This window comes from Panthera tigris, chromosome C1 (assembly GCF_018350195.1).
Source record: "Panthera tigris isolate Pti1 chromosome C1, P.tigris_Pti1_mat1.1, whole genome shotgun sequence".
Taxonomy (NCBI): Eukaryota; Metazoa; Chordata; class Mammalia; order Carnivora; family Felidae; genus Panthera; species Panthera tigris.
In genome coordinates, this window is record NC_056667.1 from 138,008,022 (window position 1) to 138,028,308 (window position 20,287).

A 20,287-nucleotide genomic window follows, 5' to 3' on the forward strand; every position below is an offset into this window, starting at 1 on the left:
ATCTTAACTAATTACAACTGCAATGACTATTTCCAAATGAGGTCACATCTGAGTTACTAGGGTTAGGACTTCAACATATGAATTGGAGATGGAGGGGAGACACGATTCAACTTGTAATAGATGGAAATTTGCTATGTCAAGATTTTAATTTGGGGGAGTGCCTATGTGGCTCATTTGGTTAAGTGTCTGACTCTTGGTTTCAGCTGATTTCATGATTTCATGGTTTGTGAGATCAAACCCTGAACTGGGCTCTGTGCTGACATCACACAGCCTGCTTGAGATTCTCTCTCTCTCTCTCTCTCTCTCTCTCTCTCTCACACACACACACACACACACACACACACACACACAAAATAAATAAACTTAAATATTAAAAAGATTTGAATTTGGGTCTGCTTCCAAAGCCATTTGTTCTTCCTACTATACTTTGCTGCTTCCTTAAAATAAGAAAGTTATTTAAAATATCTCCTACTTTCCAATGTCTCCCATCTTCAAGCCAAACTCTTTATTGCTGCTGCTAGTTACCTTTCTAAAATGTGAGTTTGATCAGTCACTCTCCTACTTAAAATCTTTGAGTGGCAGGGTGCCTGGGTGGCTCAGTCGGCTAAGCATCCAACTTGGGCTCAGGTCATGATCTCATGGTTCGTGACTTACGCCCCATGTCAGGCTCTGTGCTGACAGCTCAGAGCCTGGAGCCTGCTTCGGATTCTGTGTCTCCCTCCCTCTCCCTCCCTCTCCCTCCCTCTCTCTCTCTCTCTCTCTCTCTCTCTCTACCCCTCCCCTGCTCACACTCTGTCTCTCTCTGTCTCAAAAATAAATAGACATTAAAAAAATTTTTTTTGAGTGGCTTCCAGTGGCTAGCTGCATGAAGTCCAGATACTTTATGGTGGTAAATAGGGTCTTTCTTCCATGCCTGTTTTCTCAGCTTCCTTTCTCATCACTCTCTCCTCCCATTTAGTCACCATAAACTCCAACCGTACTGACCTTTTTGCAATTTGCAACAAATACATCATGCTTATACACTCCTTCGGGACTGGCTTTCATCCCTCACTTCTCCCAGTATATTCCTTTTATAGTTATTCTCATTTCATCTGGTCAAACCAAAAGACCCTAGACTCATCTTTGATTCCTCTCTACTTCCTCGACTCTATGCATCTATCTCCGCTGTCACCACCCTAGTCTAAACCACCATCATCTCACATAGACTACTGCAATGGCCTCCTAACTGGTCTGTCTGCCTCCATTCTGGACCACTCCATAGTAGAGTGACACTTAAAGTGAAATTGTGATGGTTATTCTGAATAGAACTACCAATGCCTTACCATTGAACTAAGACTCAAATCTGAAGTACTCACAATGCCTATAAGTCTACAAGATCTCTGCTCTCTACCCACTTCACCAACTTCACCTGAGATTATTCCCCCATCTCACAGTATATTAGCTATCTATAATTGTGTAACAATTATTACCCCAGGCTTAGTGGCTTAAAAAAACAAATATTTATTATCCCACAGTTTCTTTGGGTCAAGGATTTGGGACTGGCATAGCTAGTTGGTTTTGCCTCAAGACTTCTATTGAGGTTGCAGGCAAGATGTCGGCCAGGGCAGCAGCCCCAGTTAATTCAAGGTTTGGGGCTCGAGGATCAGATTCCAAGGTGTCTCATTCACATGTTGGCAAGAGGTTTCAGTTCCTTATCATGTGGGCCTCTCCATAAGGGTGGTGAGTGTCCTCACAATACCTGGCTTCCCTTAGAGTGAGTGATCCCAGAGAGAAGTAGGATAAAGCTACAATGCCTTTTATGGCCTATGAATTCAGGTTTATTGAGGAATAATTTACATACAATAAAATTCACCATTTTAAAATGTATAATGTGTTGAGTTTTGGCAGATGTATAACATAATGTAACCATCACAATTGGGCTATAGGTCATTTCTATCACCCCAGCAAGTTCTCGTGTGTCTTTATAATCTGTCTCCCCCCACCACCACCTTTACTACAGCCTGTAGCAAACACTCATTTGATTCCTGTCTCTGTACTTTTGTCTTTTCCAGATTGTCATGAAATGGTATAATACAATATGTAGGGTTTGTGTCTGGCTTCTTTCACTTCATGTAATGCTTTTGAGATTCTTCTGTTGTATGTATTATTGCTTTTTATTGCTGAGTAGTATTTCATTGTATAGATGTGCTATAATTTGTGTATCTGTTTACCAATTGATAGACATTTAAGTAGTTCCCAGTTTGGAGCTATTTATGATAAAGCTGTCATAAGCATTCAAAAAAATAAAAATAAATACATCAATAATACGATTATATTTTTACTTCTTGATTTTTTTCAGCTTTGCATATAATCTATTAATTTCCCAGTATGGAAACAGTAAAGTTAAAAGTAAAGTAAAGTAAAGTAAAACTTTAACAGTAAAGTTAAAGTTTTTATATCCCCACCCATCACCACAAATACTTCATCTTCTCAATACAATTATATCATGATTTTGATGTTTAAGACTTCATTAAACACATTTATATCTTTGTAAACTTAATTCATGGCCGAACCACATCATGTTTCCAATTGTCTGTTTTCCCTAAAATTAATGATTGTCTCATTTTTCTTTTGCTTGGTCTTATGTACTTGTTTCTGATTCAACAGCAACCTCTGTTCCCACGTGGTATGGATTACTTTTCACTATCACCTTCGGACTTCTTGTGTCCCTGTTTTGAGTTGAAACTCTTGTTTTTAATGTCTTTTCCTTCTTCATTTACTCTCCCATTTTGAAGAAGCACATCTACCAATAGTTTTGGTCTTGCCTGTCTGAATATGTCTTTCTGCTTTACTGATATTTGATTGATATTTAGCTAAATACAGAATTCTGGTTTGGAATTTATTTTCTCAGAATTTTTATGGTCTATCTCTATTGTCTTTTAGTTTCAGTGTTGAAAAGTTGAGAGACATTCTACTTTCTGTTTTATATATTTTTCCTTTCCGGGAGCTTTTATAATTTTCTGTTTGTCACAGAGTTCTAAAATTTTGTTATGATGTGATCTGTTGGAGATCTGTTTTCATTCAGGCACTCAGTGACCCCTTTTAAAGTAGAAATTTATGCTCTTTAATTTAGGAAATTTTTCATAAGTTATTTCTTTGATGATTTTTTTCTCAATTTTCTTTTCTCTTTTTCTGTTAGTTGAATGTTGAACATCCTAGACTGCTCTTCTAATCTTCATATCCTTTCTCTCCTATGTTCTTTCTCTTAATCTCTTTACTTCCTGGGAGATTTTCCAACCTTTCTGTTGAGGCTTCCATTTCTATCATGATTTTGTTTCCCAGCAGTAGTTTCTTGTTTCCAGGATTTTTTTTTCTTTTCTTTTTTTAAAACAATGTGTTTTGGGGGCACCTGGGTGGCTCAGCCAGTTAACTGTCTGGCTTTCAGTGTCAGCTCAGGTCATGATCTCACGATTCATGGGTTCAAGCCCTACATCGAACTCTGTGCTGAGAGTGAGGAGCCTACTTAGAATTCTCTCTCTCTCCTCCTTCCGCCCTGCCCTGCTGTCTCTCTCACTCACTCTCTCTCAAAATAAATAAATAAACTTAAAAAATAAATAAATAAAGCAGTGTGTTTTTGTTTCATGGATGCAGTTCTTCTCTTATCTCTTTAAAGATAGGGTTCTGTTTTTTTAATTCTCTTTTCTTTTTCTATTTTCTGTTTTGGCTTTGGTTTTGGTTTTGTTTTGTTTTAGTCTCCATCTTTCATGTTAGGAGCTTTCCCCAGATGTCTAGCGGTCATTGGCTGTCCCGGTTCATATTTCAGATAGTAAGAAAGGGGGATGCCAGGATAACACATAACTGGAGCTTAATGACTATGAATTCCCTAGATCTGAATATGCTTCTTTGTTCAGGAACCTCCAATATCATTTCATTGAGCACCATTTTTTTAAATTCCAGTTATATTCACCAAAGGAGACTCTTCCACTCTCCAGTTTTATGATGGGCTACTAGCATTCTGCAAACCTAGTAGAAGAGGACTTGGGAGCCTTAATATTTATCATATAAAATTTCATTTAATTCTGTTTTAAATACAGTACTCTACCCTCCAGAATTCTTCAAAATTTCCCAGTTTGGGGAATCTTCTGTTTTATACACTTCAAAGAGTAAATATTTACTCTTCTTCCAGGGTGAGAGAGGGAGGCGTACTTGTTCAGTTGTGAATGGTAGAGAGATAATGCAAAAGACTAATTCTTAAATAGATTTCTAACTAGGTTTGCTCTTACTTAACTCATTTCCACAAGTTTGGGTGCCACCAGTTCCCAAGTTTTTGTGGAAACTGTAGTACAAATGAAATTGCTTCCTGCCTTTACCTACTACCTAAAATGAATTGCTTGTTTGAATCAGCTGTCAGTCAGCTACCATCCTTCTGTCGTCTAGCTTCCAAATTTTTGTTACTGTGATTCATCTCTCACTCTCCTTTTCTTCATTCATTTATGCTTTTTAATAAAAATTTTAATACTAAATTGTATTTTAGTACAGTTTTAAAAAGGAATGTAGTTAAATGTGTATGTTCAATCTACCTCTTTAATCAGAAATCAATATTGTTTTTATTATCCACCAAGTAGTTTCTTTTTAACATTTGTTAGATTTAAGATAAATACCTTTTTTAAAAAAGATAATATCTATTTGGGGGAAATGGGAAATAACTATATCTAATCCTTATCCTCAGTCTTAGGGTATATTTGAGAGGAGTGCTGTTTATGTTTGTATTTTATATTTAAATGCTTTTATTATGACAGAGACCTGCTTCCTTCATGGCATATGGGGATGTTTATTACTCCATCAGCCTGATAACAGTAACTAGGAGCCTTATTTTACAGAGCTCAATCTTGTATATTAATGACATATGACACGATGATCAAATTTTCCAGGGGCGCCTGGGTGGCTCGGTTGGTTACGCGTTCAACTTCAGTTCAGGCCATAATCTCGTGGTTCGTGGGTTCGAGCCCCACATCGGGCTCTGTACTGACAGCTCAGAGCCTAGAGCCTGCTTCAGATTCTGTCTCCCTCTCTCTCTCTCTGCTCCTTCCCCGCTTGCTGTCTCTCTCTCTCTCAAAAATAATAAACATTAAAAGAATAAAAAAATTTTAAAAAGATGGTCAAATTTTCCAAATCAAAATCTGGGCAACATAGTTTTAACTTTAGAGAAATTAAGTCCACCAACCATGGGCCAAACAATGTGTTATACTTAATACATGTATGTCACTGTTCCCATGACCATTTCCACAGATAAAGGAAGAATTAATCTTACCAATTGGTAGTTGGTTACTTCTGAAGTAAAATTGAATCAATTTAGGCTTTAAACCAAGATTTTTACCCTTAGTTTAGAAGGATTTTCTCCTTCCCTTCTACTTCTCCAGGTTCCAGGGAGGCTCATACCTTCCTGTCATCAATGGATGAGTGTGGCTTTCCATACCCCTCTCTCTGCTTGCTTGTCTCCTCTGAGTTATTGCTTGACCCTTGACATTTCGGCACCATGTACCAGCATCCACCAAGACATAATTCCTCTTGCTTGGCCTCTGGACTTCATATACGGGATCTACTGCCATAATTCTTGCCACAGTCTCCAGTTGTAAGGACCCTGTACTCTTTGCCCTGTTTCTTCAAACCTCAGTCTCCTTTATGTCTGCCAACTCAGTGTTAGCCACTTTTGCACCCCTCTCATGGCAGAGGCTTCAATAACTTTTCAGATGCTCTGCCACAATACACTGGCATGCTTAGAATCCAAAGAAGTCTCCAAGAAAATCCTCCCAGGTACATTCCTTAGTTATTATCTTCAGTACTCTACACTTAGACATCTCAATGCTCCTTTCCTCCTGGTGGCCAGTATCTTATTTGCTTTGCTTAAGAAAACATCTGCGGGGCGCCTGGGTGGCTCAGTCGGTTAAGCGTCTGACTTCACCTCAGGTCATGATCTCGCGGTCCGTGGGTTTGAACCCCGCGTCAGGCTCTGTGCTCACAGCTCAGAGCCTGGAGCCTGCTTCAGATTCTGTCTCTCCCTCTCTCTGTGCCCTTCCCCCGCTCATGCTCTGTTTCTTTCAAAAATAAATAAATGTTAAAAAAATTTAAAAAATAAAATAAAATAAAAGTAACTCTATAGGTACCGAGATGATCAATTGACAAAACATACTATGAAGAAAGCAAGCTGTAAAAGAGTGTATAACCTGCTCTGCTTCTGTAAATACAACTGTAGATTCGCAATGCATTAAACATTTCTGGAGGAATACATGAATCTGTTAACAGAGATTGCCTCTGAGGAGGGAAAACAGTCTTGTCTTGGGGACAAGAGTGGAAGAGAAATTTTCACTGCCTCTTTGTACCTTTCAAATTCTACATCATGAAAATAGCCTATTCAAAAATAAGTAAAAGTTGATCATAAAACATTTATAATTTGGCTTTTTCAACCTGCCAGGCTTCAGATGATCTGATTCTCAGCCACAGACAGAAAGTAGCTCTTTTGGCAAAGCTATCTTTTTTTTTCCCTTCTCTGCTTCCTGATGTGCCTCTCTTTCTTGTGGAACCTTACTAAAGGCAGCATGAAGCAGCAGTGACCTGCTCTAACATTCTGAAAATTTCCCCTCCGTTAGAAAGAAGAATACTTCAGTAGGAAGATGGTCAGAGTCTCAAATATAACAGATAAGTAGTTTAGCTACATACCTTCATTTGCTAACTTGCCAGACTGAGTTCACCTGACCTCTTTGGCTAAGCCATATCTGCATTTTAGGGTTTGTTACTTGCAGGAATTTTTGTCATCTTCAGGCCTATCACACTGAATAGGTATTTAACACATCGTGATGAATATAAATGAATTAATGAATAATTTTATCTGCAGGTACAAACCATCTAAGTTAATTTTAAATTTATTAACCGATAGAGATTTTTGAAGTCTGCAGTTTAGATTTCCCAGTTGTCCAGTAATTATAGCTGTCTTTTTTTCTCCAATCCAAGATCCAATTAAGGATCATGCATTTTATTCACTTGTCATATCCACTTAATCTCCTTTAATCTAAAAAAAAAATTCCCAGCCTCTTTGTGTCATGTCACTGATATTTTTTAAGTCTGGGCCAATGTTTGCAACATGTCCTTTAATTTAGATTTTTTTTCTAAAAATTTATTTTATTATTAGATTCAGATTGAATATTCTTGGCAAGAATACTTCATTGGTGATGCCGTGCCTCCTCAAGGTATCTTACCAAGAATACGAGGAAATTGGTTTTCCTACCAATGTTTCTACAGTAACACTATAGAAAAGCATATCATACAACTATGGCTTAGTGAAAGGTCCAATATGAGTTTTTAATTCTCCTTGCTTTAATTTTATACTAATCAGATAATGTCTAAGTGGTTCAGTACTTACACAGACCAGATATTAGTACATACTATTTTATTCAATGGATATCATTTGGGGAGGGGGTGGAGAAAGAAGGGGTTCTCTTTTAAATTGATCAGTTGTTTGTGAGTTTGTTTGTATCAGTTTAGGGAGTTGATAAAATCAAGTTTCTGGTATGCAAGCTGAGGGCTAGCTTGTAATAATAACAATACTTTACAGGATTGAGATGAGAATTACTTGAGATGTTAACAGAAGTAAAATATCACTAATAGCAATGTGCTCTGTGGAGGGTCTCTATTAATACAATCAATCCCACTCAGGTATTTATTTGTAGAAACCACGTATGTAGCAACAGTATCTGGCACTGTTATGAATACTTTATGAATATTAATCTTTATAGTTGGTTATATCCTTATCCCTATTTACAGATGAGGAAACTGAGGCTTGGAGAAGATAAGTAACTTTTCCAAGGTCATAAAGAGACTAAGTGGTAATATTTCTAACTGTTTACCTGTGAGATCACACCTGGAAACAAGCAGCCTGTATAGCTCCAAGCTATACTTAAGGATGATTTTCATTCAGCTGCTCCTTTAAATAAATTTGTGTATTTATGTTATTTGTGTTACAGAGAGAAGAGGTACTCCCTTATAGGGACTCATAAAGGCATAGAGCATCTAGAGATTTACTGCCTCCATTACGCTGCTGGCTCTCACAGCACTTGTTATGTTTTTATCAGTTTCTCTCCAGAAGGTAGGAATTTTGTTTTTTCTGTATGAATTCTTTATATAATTATAGTTTTCTTGACTGTGAACTTAATTTTTGTTAAATATGAAAAGCATCTGACACCTAAAGAATAAAATGCCAGATGTCTCCAAACAGTTAAGACGTATAAACACATTGCCTTTAAAAAATATTTGTTATAAAATTAATAGATGTTCATTAAGAAAAAAAGATAAGACAAACAGAAAAGTATAGTAATCTATCACCTTGTGATAACTACTCTTTATATTTTGTTGTATATCTTTCTGAATTCATTGATATATTTGTATACAATGTATAATATATGTGTCCATATAATATTATGATTAGGATTGGTAACAATAGGATATAAATGTTCTTTGGCTAGATTGCTTCTTTACTTAGCAACTTATTGCCTTATGTGTAATGTCAGTAAATATCATCTGCATTTCCATTATTAATGGTTATATAATATTCCAGTTTAAGAACATAACATAAATTATGTAACCACTTTCCAATTATTGAGTATATGGAATCTTTCCAGGTTTTTTCCTGTGTTAAATATGACTTCAGTGAACATTCTTGTACATACATATTTGCATTTGTGTCTAGTGATTTTTTAGGACAGTTTCCAAAAAAGTAAGTGTTGCAGACTCTTAGTTCCTAAGCATACTCTCTGATAAGAGGATTCCATGGCCTATTACATAAAGAACCACTGTTCACCATCTTGGAGAATACCTATGTATAGTAGTAACAAAGGTCTGAGAAATCAAACTTACTTGACTATAGAATGTTTTCTTAAGATAACATCTGTCTACAGGATGGAGAAATTGTGGTGTATGGGGGCAGGGGACAATATGGGAAATTGCTATACTTAACACTCAGTTTTGCTGTGAGCCTAAAACTTCTCTGAAAAATAAATTTTATTTAAAAAAAAGGGAAAGAAAAGTTTTTGAATGCCATTGTATACATTTACATTTAAAATTAAATTTAGACTTTTACATACACACACACAAAATAACATCAGAACATATCAACATCCCACTGAACTTTGGAAAATTCTAGCTTATGGTATATTCTTTTAAGGGGAAATATATGGAAAGGCTCTACCAATTTGCATTTCCACCAACAGTGCATCAGAGTGCCACTTTCTCCGTAATTTTGCCATTGGTATTAACCAATGCCATTGGTATTCAATTTAAATAAATCTGAAATGAGAAAAGTATATGGCATTCTAATTTTCATTTATTTGATTACTAATAAAATGTATATCTTTGCATATTGTTATTTGTCTTTTATATTTCTTTCATGCCTATGTCACTTATGCCCCATTCCAAATTATTCTTGGTGGTCTTTGAGGCTTTTTCTTTATTGATAAGAATGAAGAATCATATTAAGACTATCAACACTACAAATCACATGTGATACAATTATGTTTTCTTATTTTTTCATTTTTTAATATTTTGATATGATGCTTTGTTTTTATTTTGTGTACTTCATTTTTGCCATATAAGTTAACATTTTTGAATAAAACTTTACATATGCCTCTCCAAAAACATAACAAATTTTTGTTTAATCCTTGGATTACATAGAACACGAAATTTTACATATTATATGTAATTAATATCGGATTCACTTTTAAAGTATCAGTTCAGAAGAAAGCAATACCTTCTTAGGGGCTTCTGTAGAGTTTGATTGTGAATATGATACTTCATCATAGGAAATTGGGAAAATACCCCATGATTCCTAGGGCTAGTAGGGGTACAGAATATCATCAGATGTAGTTCTTAATCAAAGAAGAAAAGTTAGTCTCAACCAGAAAAAGAATTGTCCATGCACATTAAAAACAGAAAAGGAAAATAAGTCTGAACCTTAGCCATAGCTAAATAAAATTATGTAAGTTTTTACAGTTAAGAAAGACCTTTGGATTAATATTGTCAGATTATTTCATTTTATAAAGGAGAAAACAAAAGAAAAAAGAGTTTAACTCAAGTTTGTCCAAAGTCAAGCAAATGTGTTTTGTTTTCTCAGGAGACCTTTAAGAAGTAAAGGTTCTAAAAAGTTTTCATTATTAACAATAACTAACATTTATGAGTACTTATTAAGTACCAGACAATCTACTAAATACTTTAAGTCATTTGTCTCACTTATCTTCACAATATACTTTGAAGTAACAACTATTATTATCCCCTTTATAGAGATAAGGAATCTGACTCTAGTCTAGGCAGTCTGAGACTTAACAGCCCTCACTCTTAAGTGCTGTTTTTAAGAGAGGAGACTCTTAAGTGTTACCATCAGTAAGAAATTATATGTCACTATTAAATAAAGTAGACTTAGTGGAAGAACACAGAGAGGATTGCAATGGCCAATCCTAGAAATAAGCAAGAGTGGAACATTTTGGCAGGATAGATAGCAAGAAGTATTTTTTACATCCTAAGTAAAAAAAAAAAAAAAAGTGAAAGGTTAATTAAAGAAATTTGTGGTATGGCGCTTGACTCTAGCTTATTCCCTGATTTTCAGAGGATATTGCATCCTTCAATTCATCTTTGCATTTATAAAAATTATTTTGGCTTTTCAAATTGAAAATGGCTTATGAGAACTGAATTACAAAATTCTAAATTTACAGAACTCTTCTCCATTATCACTGCTTTTCATATCCCCTTAAGGACTTTACATTTTTAGTTGCATGTATTACGCAATGTAGTCCTTAGGCATTTTTGCTATTAAAATATCTTTTTTATAAATTAGTAAAGAAAGCAACACTCAAAACAGATGGACTATTGCTCTAGGTTTTAATGCTTGCTATAGTTGATATCTAAAGGTGGTCATGAATTAAACAAAAAAATGAAATCACAAAAGAAGAAAAGATTTTCAAAAATGAATTTGCAAGTTTAGTTCTAAATAGCAATCACAATTTTAGCTCGAGGCTTTTCTGGGGGATTGTGAATAATGATTAGGTGAGATTATAGGCCCCAGGCAAAGCCTCGGGACTTTAGTCTTCCTAGCCAGTCATTTATCCTCAAAAAAACGGTCCTCGGGTTGTACACAGTATTGGTTGAAATACCAGAGGGAATCAAACCTGAGTCTGTCATTTTATCCCGAGGGTCGTATCAGGAGTCTGAAGCTTAGATGGTGAGATAAATGTTTACCAAAATGAAAACCCTTGGTAGGCTTTTCAGTTACTGTTGCTTTATTTTATTTTTACTGCTTTGGGGTATGTATTTTTATTTACCTGCAGAAGGAATTATGTATAAAAAATTATAACTCTAAGAAAGTAATATCACTATTGAAAATTGTTTTCAACTCTGCAGAGCATCTATTTGAGGGAAATAGGTAAGATTTTTTTAAGATAATAAATTCAACCTCTCATTTTTATTAGATTTTCTTGGAAATTTGTGTTTGAGAGAATTCTGATTTACTATACTTTGCTAAAGTATTCTTCTAGCCTGATCTTATCATGTAAAATTATGAGTTGGTGGGTGTGGATATTTTGAAAGCCCCGAAGTCTTGATTTCATGGATAATTATGTATTTTCAGTTACCAAAACTTCAGTTCTCCTCGGTCTTTACAGCTATTTGCTCTTTTCCTAAACCCTTGTGAGTTAAGTTGTTAAAATGGCATCCACAACTTTTAAAAACATATTTACATAAGAGATAGTAAAAGGGAGGAAATTAACAAAACAAAATATTTACCTAATTCACCCAGTGTATGAAATAATAATGATGATGATAATAGTAATTTTAAAAATGGTAGTGTAGGAGTAATTATCTGATAACATGAAGAATGTTATTACTGTGTGGCAGGCACTATTCTAACTCATAACTCCCATTATTATTCCTATTTTTAAAATGAAGAAACTGAGTCAATCAGACTAATCAGTAGTAAATCTAGGATCAGAAAAGTGAACAAGGACTTGAGAGAACCACAGTAGAAAATTCTGAGTCCTTCAGAGTCTCACATCAGTGAATACAAGGCTTGGTACTGGGAATATATAGCAGTAAATGAGGTAGACACAGTTCCTGATTTCATTAAATGTAAATTTACACAATTATTTAGTTTGTTTCCATATTACAAAATGATGGGAGAATATACATAGGGACTGCATATTGCCTGGAGAATCAGGCAGAGTCCCTGAAGAAGGAGTGTTTCAGCTGGGAGCTAAGGGATGAGAAGATTCACGGCGGCAAGTAGAATTGGGGAATTGGAGACCAAGGGGGCCACACAATGATTTTGGTGGGCCCTAGACACTTTTGCTTTTGTGGGTACCTTCCTCCATAAACAATATTAAAATTGAGATTTGCATTTATACTGGTATAGAGAGAAGTATGTTAATATTGTATATTAAAATATTTTCTTTGACCTAAAAGGGTTTTTTCCCCTTATTTTAAAAGAAAGCTTTTTTGTGGACCCCTAAGAGTATTATTGTGAGCCCTAGGCTCTTGTACCTACTAGACCGGATGGGTAAGTCAGTCCAGGAGTGGGAATATTGGGCCAGAAACATTTCAGATGGAGGGAATAGCATAGACAGAGGCTTCAGAAGCTTAGAGGGCCTTGCCTGCTCAGGAAGAGCCTGAAGGGAGGTGTGGCTAGAGCAGAGTGTGGGGGAGGGAGAAAGAGGTGAGGCTGGTGAGAGAGGAAGGGCCCCCGAGGCCTTGTTTCGGATTTTGATATTAATCCTACGAGTAATGGGAGACCTCCAAAGGGTGTGTGTGTGTGTGTGTGTGTGTGTGTGTGTGTGTGTGTGTGTGGCAGGGGGGGTGGGGGGGTGAGTGGTTTAAATCAAATTTGTGCACATGGTTAAAATCAACAGTTCTGTGATCCAATTTCTCCCACTTATGCCTCACCTCTCTTTCCACTTTTCCTTCTGATATCTTCATTTATTCAGGTCAATGTCATTTGCTTTCACCTCAGATTTTTTATTTGTCACTTTTAGGTATCATCTATTATCATACACATAAATAAAAGAGGCATTATACATTCACTCACTCACTCTACCCTACCTCTACCTTTTCTCTTTTGTTCCTCAGTTAGTTTTATCTTTCTTTGATTTCTCTGTTGTAACTGTGGATAATAAACCAGTACCTTTAACCATAGATGCTGCTTTGGGATTGTCCCCTGTTGTCAGACAAGGACATTAGTGCACCCACCTTCTCTGTGATTCCGTCCTCAGTTCTTTCACTTTTGTATCTCTAAAATTGATGCCATTTATATCTATTTTATAACCAAAATCAAGTATTTACATTATTGTGTGGAAAGGCTCTTTGCATTTGCTGCGTCCTCCACCTGAACATCCATTACCCAGATGACTGCACTGTCTGATCTTTTTCTTCCTTAAATACTCAAACCAACTGGCAGCCAGTCAGTAGGGCCATTCCTGGACATCTTATTGGAAATAGCATCTCCCCTACCTGGAATTCTTTTTTTTTTTTTTTTAAGTTTATTTATTTTGAGAGAGAGAGAGAGAGAGAAGAGGGGAGGGACAGAGAATCCAGAGCAGGCTCTGTGCTGACAGCAGACAGCCCGATGTGGGTCTTGAACTCACAAACCATGAGATCATGACCTGAGCCAAATTCAAATGCTTAACCAGCTGAACTACCCAGGTGCCCCTCTATGTGAGATTCTTACTGTACTTTTCCCGTTATGTTTTTCTCCATAGCACTTATTGTTAAATAAATGATATATCTTACCTCATTGAACTTTTCATTCTCCCCATTCTTGACTATAGCTTCAAGAAGGCAAGGAATACCATCTACTTCTGCTAATTTGTTTGATATTTTTGTTTGTTGTTTGCTCCCTCACTATATTCCCGATAGCTAAAACAGTGCCTGATGACAGAATCATTTTAGTTAGTGATTGATTATAGTCCCAAATAGTCTTCTTTGGTTATATGTCCTGACTTAGGCAATTTTTCAATTTTCTTAAAATTTTTAATTTGCTTTTGTTTTTTGTACATTATTTTTCTTTATCATATCCCCGATTCTTTCTGACTCTCCATTATATATAACATGCTGTGATCTCTCTCTCTGGTTTTATTCTTTTTCCTTGGAAATGCTCTTCTGGAGCCTTATTACATCCTCTGGCTACACAGCTGTCATCCTTGGGCTTTTCCTTCCTGTTCTTCCCATTGGCATGATGACAGACAACCCACATTTTTCTCTATTTCATTGTACATCTTCCTTTAATGAAGCATATCCCTCAGCCACTTTCAATGAAAAAATATTTGAATGATAAATTTTTTGAACTTTCACATATTTGAAATGTTGTGTATTTTATTCTCATTAGAGGTGTATCCAGGTCCTAACATCAGAAGGTACAGGCCTGGGGGCCGGCCTCACTGGGGGAAAGGGGAGAGGTAGGTGTGTGTGCATCAGTATCGGAAAGGAAGAAAACACATTAAAAGGTGCCACGTTTTGGGTGCTTGGGTGGCCCAGTCAGTTAAGCATCCGACTTCTGCTCAGGTCATGGTCTCATGGTTCGTGAATTCGAGCCCCGCATCAGGCTCTGTGCTGTCAGTGCAGAGCCCGGTTCAGATCCTCTTGTCTCCCTGTCACTCTGCCACTCCCCCTGCTTGTCTATTAAAAATAAATAAACATTTTTTTTTAAGTGCCACAGTTTTGACTGCTTGTTCCACATGAGATACTATATAAAAACTGACATTTTGTGCCTCTTCTGCTAACTTCCTTTTATAAAAGTCTTAACAATCATTGTGTTAAACTTGTAGAAAAGGCACCACCTTTAAAGAATATGCTGAAGAGAAGCACTTGCTGCCTAACTGCTTCCATCTGAATTCTAGTTTCTCTGGAATGCTAATCATTTTCTCCCCGAGCTTGGAAAGTTTTCTAAAATTCATTAACACCAGCCTAAGCCTGCAGCTCGTTTTCCCTCTGGCAACTTTCAGGCCCCATCTTGGTTTTCCTTGGTGCTTTTCAATTCCTGATGATGTGTCTTGGCTTTTTTCTGTCCATATTTTACTGTTGAATTCAGTGAGCATTTTCATCTAAGGAGTTTCATTCCTAGAAAGTTATCTTGCATTATTTCTTTAGTAATTTCCTCCCTTCCTTCTTTATTGTTTTTCTTCTTTCTGTAATATCTGTCATTCTATGAAGGACTGCGTAGCTGAACATCTAATGATCATCTTTCTTATGATACTTTCTGTTTCTTTTCAAATCTATTTCCATTTGCAGTGCTCTTCATTCTAAAACAAAACCTCCCAAAAAGAGATTTGTAGGAAGGTTGAAATATAAAATTTTGTTTTATTTTTTGAGTCTTTCATATTCTCTGGAGTTTTTGTTTATTTTTATTTATTTTAAGTTGAAAAGGGTAGATTCTGGAGCCAGACTGAGTTTGAATCCCAGTCTCCCACGCTTAAGTCTGTGATCTTAAGCAACTTTAAATTCTGTGTCTCTGCCTTAACCTGAAATGGAGATAATGATAGTACACCTATCTCAGAGTTCTGAGCTGAGCTGATAAACATAAAACCCTGAGTAAATGAGCTGATAAACATAAAACCCTGGGAATAAAATCTGGGATTGAGTAAGCCTTATATGTATTTGCTATTATAATTATTATTATAATTATTGTCATTATTACTATTTTGTGGATCTGATGTCTGCTCGCTGTCCCTGAGGATATTACCTGGAAGTCCTTTTAAACTTCCTTTTTTTTGGAGCGTCTGGGTGGCTCAGTCAGTTAAGCATCCAACTTCAGCTCAAGTCATGATCTCATGGTTTGTGGGTTTGATTCACATTGGGCTCTTTGCTGTCAGTGGAGAGCCCACTTTTGGATCCTCTGTCTCCTTTTCTCTCTGCCCCTCCCCTCCTTGTGCTCTCTCTCTCAAAAATAAATAAACATTTATCACTCTATGTCTGCTAGGCTGTGGTTTCCTGTGCCCCTTGGCTGCAGTTTTTCTCTGTTTTCTAGCTCACATTAATTTTTCAAAATCTCTCGTCTGTTGATGGCCCAACCATTGTGGTGTTATTTATTTTTTATTCCTGTACTATCATTTTAGTAGGTCTTAAAAGAAGTAAAACCATGTATGATCTTACCATCTTTAGAATGCCTTGAAAATTTCTACTCAAAAAAACGACCAGATAAAATGTCATTTTAAAAAGATCATTTTGGGGCGTCTGGGTGGCTCAGTTGGTTAAGTGTCCGACTTACGCTCAGGTCATGATCTCACAGTTCGTGGGTTCAAGCCCCGCCCACAGGCACTGGGCTAACAACTCAGAGCCTGAAGCCTGCTTCATATTCTGTGTCTCCTTCTCTCTCTGCCCTTCCCCCACTTGCTCTCTGTCCCTCTCTTTCTCAAAAATAAATAAACATTAAAAAAAATTATTTTTAAAGATCACTCTCTAAAATTTAACTTATAGCAGCATCAACTAATAGACTAGGTTCTCCTATAATTAACTATGATTCTTATACTACTTACATAAAAGTGGTATAAGCCCAAGATATAGTAATAAAACTATTTATTAAAATACTGATGTAAATAGTATATTCTTAAATAAATAAATGGGTTAATATTTAACAAAATACAATCATCTAGAAACAAGTTACTTTCTCCTACTGAAAGCAAAATATATGTATTATTATATATTTATATTATATTATAAAATATATATGCTATATATAAATATATGCATATTTATATATCATTATATCATAAAATATATATGTTTTATATATATTTAGCATAAAATTGCCCTGGCCAAAACAAAAGTGACTTTCTTCAGAAGTAATTGAATCTCTAACTACTCTAGTAGTGTTTCCATCTATCACTCGATACCTTATCATTGAATATAAATGTGATTTTGCATGGAATAGCACTAAATTAGTCTTAAACCAACCATTAACTTCTAGAAGCTTATAATCTTTTATTTGCAGTAAGTTGACAGATATGAGGATGAAAATAACTATCTTATAGGTTGGCAGTGATAACTAAAATGAGATAAAATATATAATGTTCATTCTTTCCCTTTTTTCTTTGTCCTATGGAACCTTTTTGTTTTTATTATTATTTTTTTTGGTAATGTTTATTTATTTTTGAGAGGGAGACAGACAGAGTGCAAGCAGGGGAGGGGCAGAGGGAGAAGGAGATACAGAATCTGAAACACGTTCCAGGCTCTGAGCAGTCAGCACAGAGCCCCATGCAGGGCTCGAACCCACAAACTGCGAGATCATGACCTGAGTCAGAGTTGGACACTTAACCGACTGAGCCACCCATGCGCCCCGGGACCATTTTTATTTTTATTTTTTTTATTATTTTTTTATTTTAATTTCAGTTTAATTGACATGCAGTGTTATATCAGTTTCAGGTATACAACACTTCCATACATCACCTAGTGCTCATCGCAGCAAGTGCACTCCTTTAATCCCCATCACCTATTCCACTCATCCTCCCCCTCAACCTACCCTTTGATAACCATCAGTTTGTTCTCTGTAGTCAAGAGTCTGTTTCTTGGTTTCTCTCACTTTTTCTTTTGCTTGTTTGTTTTGTTTCTTAAATTCCACATGTGAGGAAAATCATATGGCATTTGTCTTTCTCTGACTACTTATTGTACTTAGCACAATACTCTCTAGCTCCATCCAGGTTGTTGCAAATGCTAAGATTTCATTCTTTTTTATGGCCAAATAATATCCCATTGTGTGTGTGTGTGTGTGTGTGTGTGTGTGTGTGTGTGTACACCATGTCTTCTTTATCCATTCATCTATCAGTGGACACTTGGGCTGCTTCCATAATTTGGCTATTATAAATAATGCTGCTATAAACATAGGGGTGCATGTATCCCTTTGAATTAGTGCATTTGTATTTGGGGGATAGATGTCCAGTAGTGTGATTACTGGATCATAGGGTAGTTCTATTTTTAACTTTTTGAGAAACCTCCATACTGTTTTCCACAATGGCTTCCCACTGTTTGCATTCCCACCAACTGTGCAAGTGGGTTCCTTTTTCTCCACATCCTTGCCAACACATTTTGTTTGCATTTTTTGATTTCAGCCATTCTGACAGGTATGTGGTGGTATCTCCTTGTGGTTTTGATTTTCATTTCCCTGATGCTGAGTGATGTTGAGCATCTTTTCATGTGTCTGTGGGCCATCTGTAGTCTTCTTTGGAGAAATATCTGTTCATATGTTCAGCCCATTTTTAAAATGGATCGTTTGTGTTTTTGGGTGTTGGGTTGTATTAGCTCTTTATATATTTTGGATGCTAACCCTTTATCATATATGTCATTTCCAAATATCTTCCCCCATTCAGTAGGTTGCCCTTTAGTTTTGTTAATTGTTTCCTTCACTGTACAGAAGCGTTTTATTTTGACATAGTCCCAATAGTTTATTTTTGCTTGTATTTCCCTTGCCTCAGGAGGCATATCTAGAAAAATGTTGCTACGGTCAATGTCAGAGAAATTACTGCCTGTCCTCTCTTCTAGGATTTTTATGGTTTCAGGTATCACACTGAGGTATTTAATCCATGTTGAGTTTATTTTTGTGTCTGGTGTAAGAAAGTGTTCCAGTTTCATTCTTGTGCATGCAGTTGTCCAGTTTTCCCAGCACCATTTATTGAAGAAACTGTCTTTTCCCATTGGATATCTTTTCCTGCTTTGTTGAAGATGAATTGGCCATATAATTGTGGGTTTATTTCTGGATGTTCTATTCTGTTCTCTTGGTCTGTGTGTCTACTTTTGTACTAGTGCCATACTGTTCTGATTACTATAGTTTTGTAATATAACTTGAAGTCTGGAATTGTGATGTCTCCAGCTTGGCTTTGCTTTTTCAAGGTGCTTTGGCTGTTCAGGATTTTTTGTGGTTCCATATAGACTTTAGGATTGTTTGTTCTAGGTCTGTGAAAAATGCTATATTTGGTATTTTGATAGGAATTGCATTGAATCTGTAGATTGCTTTGGGTAGTATAGACATTTTAACAACATTTGTTCTTTAAATATTTGAGCATGGAATGTCTTTCCATTTCATTGTGTCTTCAATTTCTTTCATCAATATTTTAATGTTTTCAGAGTACAGGTCTATCACCTCCTTAGTTAAGTTTATTCCTAGAAACTTTATTATTTTTGGTACAACTGTAAATGGGATTGTTTTCTTAATCTCTCTTCCTGCTGCTTCATTATTAATATATGGAAATGCAACAGATCTCTGTACACTGATTTTGTATCCTGAGGCTTTAGTGAATTCATTTATCAGTTCTAGTAGTTTTTGGTGGAGTTTCTATATATAATACCATGTCATCTGCAAATAGTGAAAGTTTGACTTGTTCCTTACCAATTTGGATTCCTTTTATTTCTTTTTGTTGTCTGATTGCTGAAGCTACGACTTCCACTATTATGTTGAAAAGAAGTGGTGAGAGTGGGCATCCTTGTCTTATTCTTGACCTTAGGAGAAAAGCTCTCAGTTTTTTCCTGCTGAGTATATTCACTGTGGGGTTTTCATATTAGGACTATCGACCCATTTTTAAACCACCTCTGAAATATCTCTGTGACTATAGTAAATTCTTTAATCCAAATCCTCGAGCCAGTATCTGTATGAAAATTTTGAGGCCTTAAAGAGAACTCCAGCTAACTAATGGTATGTTACATGTAAACAGTGTTTTTTCTGCTTCCTGGCAGTCTTAAGCAGCTCCTTGATGTGCTTCATTAAAAGATACTTGCAAGGCTTAGTATTGTTAAATAATATACATTGATTATAACCAAGTCTTTGTAATATAAATAATATCTTTATTAAAACTCTAGCTCTGTAAATCCTACTCATTTAAATGTAGTTTTTCAGCATTTCCCATCTTAATTGTTACGCTGATGCATATGTGATTTCCCTCTAGTGTTATCAAATAGATTAAGAAAAATGCACTCAGTCAAGTTGCTTTCATTTCTGTTTCTCATGAAAAGAACTATATATGTATAAAAATTGTAAGTGGTAGCTGAGTTAGAGTCTCCCATCTTCACTTTCTGTGTTTCACATAATAACTTGAGAAAGGGACAAAGAGAAATTTTAAATTCATAATTAATAAATTCAGTAGATTTCAAGGAAAATAATAAAAACTACAGTAAAGACAATTCTAGGCTCCAAATATCTGCAACTATATGTTTATGGAGAAGAGAAATTACAAAACCACTGTGCATTTTTCATAATTAAAGTATATTGTCAACCTTCTATATCTCTTTCATATAAATAAAA

At 35.9% G+C, this 20,287-nt stretch overlaps 1 protein-coding gene across 1 annotated transcript in view; it reads left to right on the forward strand.

The window, feature by feature from the left end:
- MBD5 (methyl-CpG binding domain protein 5) overlaps window positions 1-20,287 on the forward strand; it is a 159,606-nt gene that overhangs the window by 10,356 nt on the left and 128,963 nt on the right. The window contains exon 2 of the mRNA XM_042994409.1: window positions 7,998-8,119. The gene's annotated coding sequence lies outside the window, so the exon portion shown is untranslated. The remainder of the gene's footprint in view (window positions 1-7,997; window positions 8,120-20,287) is intronic.